Below are 12,898 nucleotides of genomic sequence, written 5' to 3' on the forward strand. Positions count from 1 at the left end.
TGACATGATCGATTCCTCATGAATTTCATGGCATCTCACTCCTTCTCCATTTCTTTCTTTGCAGCCCTCTAATTCATTCCTCACTCCCTTGCTAGATTTGATTATTCAAGATTTAAATTAAGTCGCTGTCCATTTGGTGTGACCATGTCTAAGATATACAGCAGCTCTGACAGGCCATGTATGAGTGAGTACAAGTTTTCTTGCCTCTACTTTGTCTTTGCAGAGTGTGTGACAACCGTGGCACTCTACATTGATCTACAAGACTTCTTCTCTGACAGCTCTACGACTTGAGAAAGAGAGAAAGTGTGTAGCTCCCCATCACCATAGGTTATATGTGAGGACCAAAGCAAAAGGGATATTACTCTTCCACTGACAGCTGTGCTCAAGTGTGATAAGTAGGGCTGGGTATCGAGTTCGATACTTTTTAGGCACCGACCGAATTGCCTCGATACCACCGAGTATCGAAAAACGTCTTGTCGTTCGGTACCAAATTTCGATACCTAAGGGGTTAATCTCATCACCATCAGTGAGCCAATAAGCCTGCATCACTAGCTGTGTTTGACTAGAAACGGCGACGTGCAGATTGATCAGTGTTTGACCTCCGCGAGAGCGTTTCTAAAGCGCACGGAGCAGTCCGCTCTTTAAATCGCGCGGTTTGTTTATTATACACAAACTGAAGCTCGCGTGACGTTCGCGGTCATTTCAGCGTCTGCCGCCTAACTAAACGAGGACATAAACAACATCTCCAGACCTGCTCTGAAAGTCACTTCATGAGCATTTCACCTTTTGATTCGAGTAAAACTAACTCATCTCATATACACACAGAACTGTAAAGGTATTCCAGGCAACCCGTCAAAATAAAAGTTTGGTTTTAATATTAACAATATTAATATTGTTCAGCAGACAGTACATACTGCTACTACTAGGCTACTATTAAAATTATTAAAACTTTTTTTTTTTTTTTTTTAGTAATGATCACACAACAGTTATTCCATGTTTTAATTTTAATAGTAACCCCCCTTTGTTTGCCAAAATAAATAAACTTTGATTTTCAATAATTTAAAGATAAATTAATGTTTTATGTCTTCATTTGAAAACCAGATACAGAACACAGGCTATAAATTTAAATAAACTAAGTTGTTTTTATGCATTCAAATAATTAGACATACTACACCAGAATTTAATAACAATAAAACATATGGTGAAAGAAAATAAAACGCTCACTTATGAAAGTGGATGAAGATTTAAAATTTCTTGAAGTCTTTAACAAGCTAGAAATGATGATTCTGTCTGAGCTATGTGTTTTAAAATGAACATGCACTAATGTAAACGTAGCCTAACAGATGTGTAAACTGAAAACAATTTGAACTTTATTAAAATTATTTATTTATTTATTGTGTTGGATATATTTTGTTCCTTTGTGCATTGGCTCAGGAGATGAGGCTTTGAGTCTGTATAAATATCAACAAGCTAAAAAAAATAGTTTTTTCAGATAATGTAATCTTATTAAAACTGATTTTATAAAACTGGTATCGAAAAAAGTACCGTTCAGGAACCGGTATCGAACTCAAGGTATCGGTATCGGTATCGAAAATTGTTGAACGATACCCAGCCCTAGTGATAAGTGTCTGAGAAAGACACATTTCACTTTACTATATAACAATGACAAATGATGAGGAGTAACAGAATATACATTCATGTAACTTAAACAGTTAAGCACATTGCTTACAATGCAATGGCCATGGGTTCTTCTACCTTGATGTATGTCGCTTTGGATAAAAGAGTCTGCCAAATGCATTAATGTAAATATAAATGTGCATGAACAAATGCTATCAGAGAATTGGAGAGGTTTCAAAGATTTGGTGACTTAAAAGTTTAAGTAGAGGATTAGCTCTGAAGCCAGGTTATGCAAGAGAGTATGATCAAAGTGAAAAAGCCATAATGGTTGATAAAAGAAGAACAGCTCAACAAAAAATAAAATAATTATCATCATTTACTCTCTCCTACATCAGGACAGAGTGCAGACAGAATTTTATTGCGCAGCATATGGCCATATTTATTAGTCGCATTAAGATGGAAGTAGCAACAGATTTTTCTTCTTTCATGTTGTGACGTGCATCCAAATGTAACAAACCATTGAAGAAGAATAAAAAACAGCATGGGAATTTGGTTCTATCCATTGGTTGTTGATTGGATTTTGAGATGTGGGTGTTGCAATCAAAAATGGACTGTGGAGGTGTAGGGTTAAGTGGACTAAAATGGCTGGAGAAGTCCGGCATTTATCACCAGACATAATTTTGATTAAAATTGACAAATTCACAAAGAACAAAAGTGATATTTTTACACAATTAACGCGACCAACCCAAACACTTCTGTCATCCTTTAATCACCATCATTGGTTTGGACATTTTGTTGTGTGTGCTATCAAGTTTGCATAACACTTTTCATGATTCATGTACTGTAGTTTTTCCTTATATAGTACTTGATATGCTAAATTGTATCACTGAAAATATCTATCATTCAAAATCAACATACTTGAATGTCGAGTCGAGACGTATTGTCAAGTATGGTGACCCATACTCGAAATTGGTGCTCTGCGTTTAACCCATCCAAGTGCACACACACAGCAGTGAGTAGTGAACAAATGCACACACACACACACACGGAGCAGTGGGCAGCCATGCTGCAGCGCCCGGGGAGCAGTTGGGGGTTCGGTGCCTTGCTCAAGGGCACCTCAGTCGTGGTATTGAGGGTGGAGAGAGCGCTGTACATTCACTCCCCCCACCTACAATCCCTGCCGGCCGGGGACTCGAACCCGCAACCTTTCGATTACGAGTCCGACTCTCTAACCATTAGGCCACGACTTCCCCAGAATGAAGTCTCAATCCACAATATAACCATCAAATAACCTGCCAGTTGCAGCTGTTATGGAATGCAGTTTGTAGTCTGTGCTGAAAGTGCAGAATCATTAAGGTGTATGTGCTTACATAAAGCTTTATTTCACATCCTGACGGCTCAATGAGGAGATGAACTGTAGTGTTTGCTGTAGGGTTGCATATGCTGAGAATAGGTGTCTGATAGAATGAACGTTTATTTACCATGCAGTTAAGTGCGTGCACACACACATTTTACCATGACACTAATTCGACAGCACGATTATGAATTATGGATCAATGATACTTCAGATATATGCAAACTAAAGCATACAAACACACACACACACACACACACACACACACTAACGTCCTTGAGCAACAAGGCTCTGGTAAACAAGTGGAGTAATAATCACCCATGTGTGTCTAATATCTCAATTGCTACACATCTGATTGATGACCCTACATTTAATCATCTATGTCCTCTTCCAAATGACATAAGTGAAAGTTACAAATATGATTATATGTTACTCAGTTCACAAAGTACACAACTCATTTCTAATATTTACCGTAATTCAATTTGCAGCAAGCAAAGCATGACTGACTAGGGCTGGGTATCGTTCAAAGATTTTCAATACCGATACCTTGAGTTCGATACCGGTTCCTGAACGATACTTTTTTCGATACCAATTTTATGAAATCAGTTTTAACAAGATTGTATTATCTCAAAAAATTATTTTTTCAGCTTGTTGACATTTACACAGACTCAAAGCCTCATCTCCTGAGCCATTGCACAAATGAACAAAATATATCCAACGCAATAAATCAGTGCAAATAATTTTAATAAAGTTCAAATCATTTTCAGTTTACACATCTGTTAGGCTACATTTACACTAGTGCGTGTTCATTTTAAAACGCATAGCTCAGACAGAATCATAATTTCTATTCATTTATTCTAGGTTGGTAAAGACTTCAAGAAATTGAAAATCTTTATCCACTTTCATAAGTGGGTGTTTTAGTTTCTTTCACCATGTGTTTTTTATTGTTATTAAATTCTGGTGTAGTATGTCTAATTATTTGAATGCATAAAAACAACTTAGTTTATTCAAATTTATTCTTAAAATATCCTTATGAAATGTTTTATTTTTCCTCAGAAATTCTGTGTTCTATATCTGGTTTTCAAATGAGGGCATAAAACATTCATTTAATTTATCTTTAAATTATTGAAAATCAAAGTTTATTTATTTTGGCAAACAAAGGGGGGTTACAAATTAAAATTAAAACATGGAAATGTTGTGTGATCATTACTAAAAAAAAATAAAGTTTTAATAATTTGAATAGTAGCCTAGTAGTAGCAGTATATACTGTCTGCTGAACAATAGTAGTATATTTCTGCCGTGTCTTCCAAGTCTTCCAACTTTTTTTTTTTTTGACGGGTTGCATACCTTACAGTTCTGTGTGTACAGGTACATCTAAAAAAAATTAGAATATCATGAAAAAGTTCATTTTTTTCTTGTAACTTATTTCAAAAAGTTAAACTTTCATATATTTTAGATTCATTACATGTAAAGTAGAACATTTCAATAGTTTTTTTGTTTTAATTTTGATGATTAGAGCGTACAGCTCATGAAAGTCAAAAATCAGTATCTCAAAATATTAGAATACTTAAATTTGAGTTTCAATTAATGACCATCCCTACAGTATAAATTCTGGGTATCTCTTGTTCTTTGAAACCACAATAATGGGGAAGACTGCTGACTTGGCAATGATCCAGAAGACGAACATTGACGCCCTCCACAAAGAGGTCACAGAGTCCTCTTTTCAGATGAAAGTAAATTTTGCATTTCATTTGGAAATCAAGGTCCAAATGAAAGAGTGGACAGGCACAGAATCCATGTTGCTTGAAGTCCAGTGTGAAGTTTCCACAGTCAGTGATGATTTGGGCTGCCATGTCATCTGCTGCTGTTGGTCCACTGTATTTTCTGAAGTCCACAGTCAACGCAGCCATCTACCAGGAAATTTTAGAGCACTTCATGCTTGCTTCTGCTGACAAGCTTTATGAAGATGCTGATTTCATTTTCCAGCAGGACTTGGCACCTGCCCACACTGCCAAAGGTACCAAAAGCTGGTTCAATGACCATGGTGTTACTGTGCTTGATTGGCCAGCAAACTCGCCTGACCAATAGGAAGATGAGAGACACCAGACCCAACAATGCAGATGACCTGAAGGCCGCTATCAAAGCAACATGGGCGTCCATTACACCTGAGCAGTGCCACAGGCTGATTGCCTCCATGCTACACCGCATTGATGCAGTAATTCATGCAAAAGGAGGCCCAACCAAGTATTGAGTGCATAGAAATGAACATACTTGTCAGAAGCCTGACATTTCTGTTTAAAATATCCTTTTTTCATTGATCTTATGTAATATTCTAATTTTCTGAAACACTGAATTTTGGGTTTTAATGATCTGTAAGCCATAATCATCAAAATTTCAAGAAATAAAGACTTGAAATATTTCACTCTATGTGTAATGAATCTATATAATATATGGACTTCACTTTCTGAAATGAGTGACAAAAAATATTGATCTTTTTCATGATATTCAATTTTTTTTTAGATGTATATGATATCATTTGTAAGTCGCTTTGGATAAAAGCATCTGCTAAATGACTAAATAAATTAAAATATTATACGATGCTATGAAATCAAACGGTAAAATGCTCATGAAGTGACTCTCAGAGCAGTTCAGGAGGTGTTGTTCATGTGTTTATGTCCTCATTTAGTGAGACGGCAGACGCTGAAATCACTGTGAGCGTCACGCGCGCTTCAGTCTGTGTGATAAACAAAACCGCGCAATATAGAGAGCAGACTGCTCCGTACGCTTTCGAATTGCTCTCGCGGTTGTCAAACATTGATCAATCTGCGCCGCATCGCTTCTAGTCGAATGCACCTAGTGCTGCAGGTTTATTGGCTCACTGACGTTGATGAGATTAACCCCTTAGGTATCGAAATTTTGGTACCGAACGACAAGACGTTTTTCGATACTTGGTGGTATCTAGGCAATTCGCTTGGTGCCTAAAAAGTATCAAACTCGATACCCAGCCCTATGACTGACTGCATGAGGAACATCTCCAATTTACATGACTGCTCAAGAACTTACCAAAATCTTTTGTGAAACACAAAAGACGACATTTTGAAGCCGTTTAAAACATTTTGTGTGTGTTCTACAAAAGAAACAAGATGAGGGTGAATAAAAGATGACAGAATTTTCACTTTTGGGTGAACTATCAAGATGGGATATTCTCGTAAACGGCCGCAGAATACTACCTAGTTTTTCTACATGGACAATAATCCCTCATCTGCGCTCAGGTTTAATCTGAGTTTACAATACGAGCCCACTTTAATACTGAAGTACACACATCTCCTCCTGGTACAAAAATGAGAGGATGTCTGCTTTGGAATTACAACCCTTGTCTTTAATCTTTGGTGGCAGTGACATTTAACCAGAAGTGGAATTCATGAGCATGTTCACCTAAGCGAAGAACGGAATGATGGGATATTTACGATGGGTCGTTTAGTTTAAAGAGAAGGGAAGGCAGCTTTAGGAAAGAACCTGAAGGAGCCCGAGGGGAGCATGAGAGCTTCATTCACACCCACTGACATTTTCCAGAGGACTAATCAATTAGCAGGGTATTAAAGAGAGGCCGTGTGTGACTGAATCCCCAGGCTCTTAAACAGTAACTGAGAAAACACGGCAGAACGCATGCACAAGCACACACACATCACAACAAAAACACGATCAGACACACTCTAGATAGAGCATGGACAAGAAAAACACAGCTTCCACTAATAAAACACATCCTGGCACAGCAAACTCTAATGCTTCCTATTATGTGCTGCTGTTAGAAAAAACCAAAGGGATCTAGGGGAGCAGGACTGGGTAATGAAGGAGTACTAATGATTTGAAGCCTGAATAGTTGAGATGCATCCAGAACAAGATAAAAGAAAGAGCAAGGAATTCTACTAAATAATACTGTCAACAAGCCATACTCACAAAGAACTAAACTGTTATGTCCAACATTAAAATAAATGTAAAATAAAATGCTGAAGGCTGAATCCAGTAAAAATAATTTAAATAGTTTTAAAAGCATTACAGCATTATAGCGTACAGCAATCAATATTATCCATATTATTCATTCCACTAACCTGCATCTCACTTTATTAAAGCTATTTATGATGAAAATATGGGTATCCCGTTTTCTAAAACAATATAAAATATGAGAAATGTTGAACTCCTATTATGTTTAAAAAAAAGTTCCTCCCTGTGTGTCAAGGGTAAATTTAACCCCATGTCCATTTAACCTCTAATACTATCGTAGGCACCAAAATTGTTACAGTTTTTCCAAAACACTTTTGTGTCAAAACTTTGCATGCATGGCTCTAAATGAGAAAGTCAAGTCAAATTTCAAGAACATAATTAGCTTAACCGGTTTAAATATCAAATGTGAGTCAGTTTAACAGGAGTGTTTAAAAAAAAAAAAAAAAAACATTTTAAATACATTTTATGTGAATGGCCCCTCAAACAGGTGTGCCTGTGTTAAAGCATGATGGCATTTACCCCAGTTATTCACTACAATTATTCATGTCCAACAACATTAAATATGTTAATTACAGAACTGTGGTGTATCCAGGCACGTGCACACATAGACATAAATGGGGGCTGGAGCACCTGCCCTTTTTCTTCCTCAAGAGAAAGTGCTTTTTTTTAAAATAAATTAATATAGGCCTATGTATATATGTGTGCGTGTGTGTTTCTGTTTGACCACAGCTTTCCCTGTCAAACAAATAAAAAAATCCAAATATCAGGTCTGGTCGGAAAATGTTGAGACTCTGTCGGGTTCTGATGCCTTTCTCCCCTCCGCGTCTCGGCGCAGGCGCACGCAGCACAGCAGTGTAGCACACATTGATCGGCAGATGCACATCAAAGACAGTCAGAGAACCGCAGAAGTGAAGCCCTCCCTCCCTCTCCAGTTGTGTTTATCTTGGTGTGGAGGTGAGTGGTGATACACAAAAGACTAGCTACCTGTGCCTCGAATTTACAGCTAATTATCCAAAAGGAAAATTTGTCTTGCTAACAATCAGCTATACCATAGACCAGTGCGCGTTCTTTCACTGCATCATTCAGTTATTAAAATGCATTTAGATTAAGAATGATCACAAAATTCAAGATATGGGGGCAGAAATTTACATATTTATATCATTTCATATAGTTAATCAGTATCACGCGAAGACTGACGGTTTTCTTTTCCCCACCAAAAAGCAACATGATTACAAATGTGATACTGATTTTATAAAGCAGTTAAATAAACAAGAATTTAATATTAACACACTTATGTTTTAGACACAATATTGACTGTTTTTGCTCTATTTCGCCAACAAATATTTCAATTTGCGTCTCTGAGCAACACCTGTTTTGTTCCTGAATGAATCAACCGTTTAAATGATTCAGTTCAGTTGCAATGACTCACTTATTAACAGCGACTTGCTGCCACATACTGGCAGTTTTAATTTCACATTTAAAGTATCTATTCATTTTTTTTTAATCAGTATTCAATGTTTTATGTTTAAAATATTAAAACAGTATTAATGCATTTGTAACTGCAGGTTAAATGCATTCATGTCCGGCATTAAACAGTGTGTAAATGCATCTAAATGCCACTTCTAATACAGCTTCTATGCTTTCTCTGCATTGCAAAGATTAATTTTGTCAATACTGATTTCATTTGCTTGGTAACCGCTTAAATTATTCTAATTGACTGATTCAATTTAAGAATTTGACTGAAAATATGATGCACACTCATGCAGGGCTTTATAAAGGTAAAAATGCCCATAAAAGGTACAAAAAAAATCAATTTAAACTTATTGCAAAATATTAATTTCTACCACTGCTGTGAACTGATCACTGCAGAATATCAAAAACTTTAGGAGTCAGCTGTGGTAGTCCTTAAGATATCAGCACAATAACACACTCAGCAAAATATTGTCTAATTATAGTTATCGATAAAATCCCAGAAAATATTGATATATTTTTTGTCAATAACGCATACCCCTAATATATTTAGCGTTTTGTTTAGAAAATAATTCAATTAATATGAGAAGTGCCCCTTTTTCCACTTGAGCCCATGCCCCTCAAAATGTCTGTGCACGTCCCTGGGTGTATCATTTCCCATAAATGCGTATTTGCATGGTTTCAAACCTATAGATGCAGCCAGTAGTGCATTAAATATGCTTTGCTAATTAATAAAGCATAAACTTTCAGGAAACCTTTTTTAAGCAAACATGAGTAAATCACGTGCCACTGTTACTATGTAATCATGTGACTTGTTCTTCATAATTTTTTCGTCATCGTGATCATTTACAACAGATGACACAGCAGTGTGTCAGACTCGGTGTGTCTGTCTGGAAGGGAAATACCCACCAACTATAAATGGCATTGATCTGAGAGAAGTAGTACATACTATCTGTAAAAGGAATAGGTTATGAGCACTCAACATCGTTATACTCTCTGTACTAGATACAGTGAAAAAAACACATCAAACAACAACTCTACCACCCAGCAGCCTTGTTCTGAAGTGGAAGTATTTTGAATTGGCTCAGTATTAAACAGACCTACTAGCAAGTTACTGTCCTACAAGGACTTACTGGGCAGCTGTTTTCTCTGGATTAAATCATAAATTCCTCTGAGATAAATCCTCAGAATTCTTTGAACTGTGTCCTTAACTGATTTTGACTAAAGATCTGCACAAAAAGGAAATTCAGCAAGTATCATGTAGAGCCATGCCTCAATTAACATGTCTGCTTAAAATACAGTAAATGACTGTGTTGCCATGGCACAGAGTTCCAAGCTCTTTCTCTGATGTAGAAAACAGCAGTTTTATTTGGATGAGGAGGTTTCTCATGATATACTCACTGATCTAGCTTGTCTGTTTTCTGATTTACATTTTTTTATTATTATTATTATTATTAAAAAGGTATTTCAGGGCAAAAAGTGCAAATAAGTGATCAGATCTTGTTGCATTATAGAAACTAAGCTAAAAGCTTTAGCTAAAATATTGCAGATTTTGTCCCCTTGTTCTCACTGTAAGCACGGACTCTCCACCCCTCTTATGGGACTGTCCTACCTGAGACTTGAATCCACCCGAGATGTTGGTTGTGAGACGAATAGAATGAAGGGTTCTCCATTATGTTTCTTCTCCTTTGCATAATTGTGATTGGTAATCTGAACCAATATGTGGGAGGATAATCTTCTGAGAGAGGCGTGCATCCCTCTATGTGCTACTGACCGACGATCCAAGTCCTCTCAGCTGCAGCGTGTATGCTTCAGAGAGAGAGAGAGAGAGAGAGAGAGAGAGAGAGACTGATTTAGAATTTTATTTGGAGATGATGCAGATGTTAAAAGACAAAATTTGTATCATCTGAAGCAGCAGGTTTTCTTGTTAAATTTGATTTAACATCACTAGGTTTTCATCCCAAAATTATGTTTAATAGAAATAAACACAACAGTGTTTACACATACTACATGTACAATAGTTGTTACAGTGACACATACACACATGCACTTTTTATTTTTAGAGTTGTTAGTCATCATTAAAAAATAACATAAGCTAACAACCTATGCTATTTTCTATTTATTTTCAAACGGAATTAAATTTATAAAATGAAACTGGGATCTTATGGGGTAAACTATAATCATTTTAAATCAATGTAATTATTTAATCATTAATTCATAATTTAAAACGATGCATTCAGTTGGTTACAGCTCACCCCTAAACGACAACAACGATCTCTGGACAAACATGTATTAAGGACACGTTGTAGAGTTACAAACTATTTTAATTTCTAGCAGACATTACATAATGCAATAATATCAAAGTCTGAGGCACATAGTGCCAAAACATTGTCTTGAAACTAAATGTGTTACTTCTAAATAACGAACGTTACATTTAACAAATTACCCAGTTTTTTTCTCGTTTATCCATGTGCTGTTGAGAAAATGGGATGGACTTCATTTAAAGGACTTTGTGAACTAAACGTATAATATAGAGGCTACACATTTTTTGAGCAATAGTTTCTATCTGGACAGTTTGAAACGACCAAGAAGGATTTACCTCATTAAAACGCACGTTCAAAGACTCGCGTGAACGCTTCCACATTAGCACCGCCTCCAATGAGACATAAAGCGCATAGCTATGAAGCACGAGACAAATGCTGCGTCTTTCTTTTGGGGAAGAAAAAGTAGGCCAACACACTTTTTGAATGTGTAGTAGAAGAGTGGGCATACGTTAAATAATATTGCATATTATTTCCCATTATATTATAGTTACGCGCAAAATGTCACTGTAAACTGGCCTGTCAGTCATCTTGTTACAGTTACAGTTAACATCCTCCACATTTAATTTCATTCAACTTCCTACCGTATCAGAGAGAGAAGTAACACGTTGATTTGCCAGCTGTGGGTCGTTCATGCGGATAATTCATATTTATATGCATTTTATGCATAATGACGCATTTAAAAGATCGCATTGTTGTTGCAGATTAAACATAACACGGATAATATTAAATAAATATTTGTAACCAGGTTAAATGATGATTATTAGTAACTTTAACCCCTTTATCTGAGCCTCTCTACTTAACCGTTGTTCGCACACATCCGCCATATTTGTAGTTTTTTAACACTTTTTTTATTTGTGTTTGTAGTTCTGAACGGAACCTTTTGCCAAAGCGCAGTGCGTTGTGGCCAGTATAAGCCAATGGGGCTTAAGTCCTAAGCATGAAGTTTCACGAAGAAATTTTACTTTGTATTGAGCTCACTTTTCCATCCTGCAGTTACAGTCTGAGCTTGAGAAAAAAATTCAACTGATATATGAGACTTCATATCAGACACAAAATTCAACTGATATATGAGACTTCATATCAGACACATCCTGCTCTTTACTTTCTCATTCTTCCATGTTCCTTTCTTAATTATTTTAAACTGTCCCGCCCACCGAAAGCTGCACAGGTTATAAATACTACACATTTCTAGGACATAAAAGGTGCGGCATGAGCTGAGCTTACAACAGAAGTGTAGGTTAGTTGACTGCTGTGGCAAACAGAACTGAACACGAACTTGGCTGGTACAGCTGTAAAATTATTATTTTAAACTTTTTTCTTTCTGCAGAAGGCTGAATGTGTGTGGTGATGGATCATCATTTGTTGGTAAAGGATGAGAGACCTGGCGAGCCACAGTGACGTAGCGTCGGCGCCGGTTCAAGTCGAACTAATTTTCTAACCGGCATGCACTGCTTCAAGTCAGCTGCCGATCGGTCTGTGAAGTGCTGCATAAAGTCGAACACACCTTACAAGATCCATGGGGTGTGGTTGGATCCAGATCCAACTCCTCCCACCTTACATATATACCTAAACCCACCCCATCTCCACCCCTAAACCTACCAATCTCCACCCCCTGTAGATGTGGATCCAACTACGCCCCCTGGATCTTGTGGACTGCCAGCGAGCCCTACTTGGATTTAGGCCCTACTTCCAAGTCCGAGGACGTGGAACAGCTCCAAGTAGACAGAGCTGCATTACGCAGCTTATGGTAACCTGAGTTAAAATATTCACGTGGGACCATGCTACTCATTTTTGTTGTCTGTAGAGGGTATTTGTTGTAGTGAAATTCTATAAGACAAAGACAAGTCCTTTTTCTAAGCTCTATCCTAAAGGAGCCCAAAATGAAAATGATAGGCTATCACTTACAGCCACAAGAGACCGCAGCCATGCTATTATCACAATACATGAGAAGCTGATATTTGAGTAGTTTAGTGAGTAAGACTACAGAGGAAACAAAGGCTTAAAGGCTATTTCATATATACAGGTCAGCCATTCTGCTAGCTGCATTGACATTATGATGCAAACAACAAGATTCAGATTGAAAGATAATGTTTTGTTGGCATTATGTCTGGCTTTACTCTAGTCTAGTATG

General features: G+C 37.0%; 1 pseudogene across 1 annotated transcript in view; it reads right to left on the minus strand.

Annotated features, from left to right (window-relative positions):
• LOC306871335 (ras/Rap GTPase-activating protein SynGAP-like) overlaps nucleotides 1-10,137 on the minus strand; it is a 54,617-nt pseudogene extending 44,480 nt beyond the window's left edge. Inside the window, exon 1 of the transcript in view lies at nucleotides 10,056-10,137. The product of the transcript in view is annotated as a ras/Rap GTPase-activating protein SynGAP-like (transcript). The remainder of the gene's footprint in view (nucleotides 1-10,055) is intronic.
• Nucleotides 10,138-12,898: the final 2,761 nt, after the last annotated feature.

This window comes from Barbus barbus (assembly GCF_936440315.1).
Source record: "Barbus barbus genome assembly, chromosome: 6".
Taxonomy (NCBI): Eukaryota; Metazoa; Chordata; class Actinopteri; order Cypriniformes; family Cyprinidae; genus Barbus; species Barbus barbus.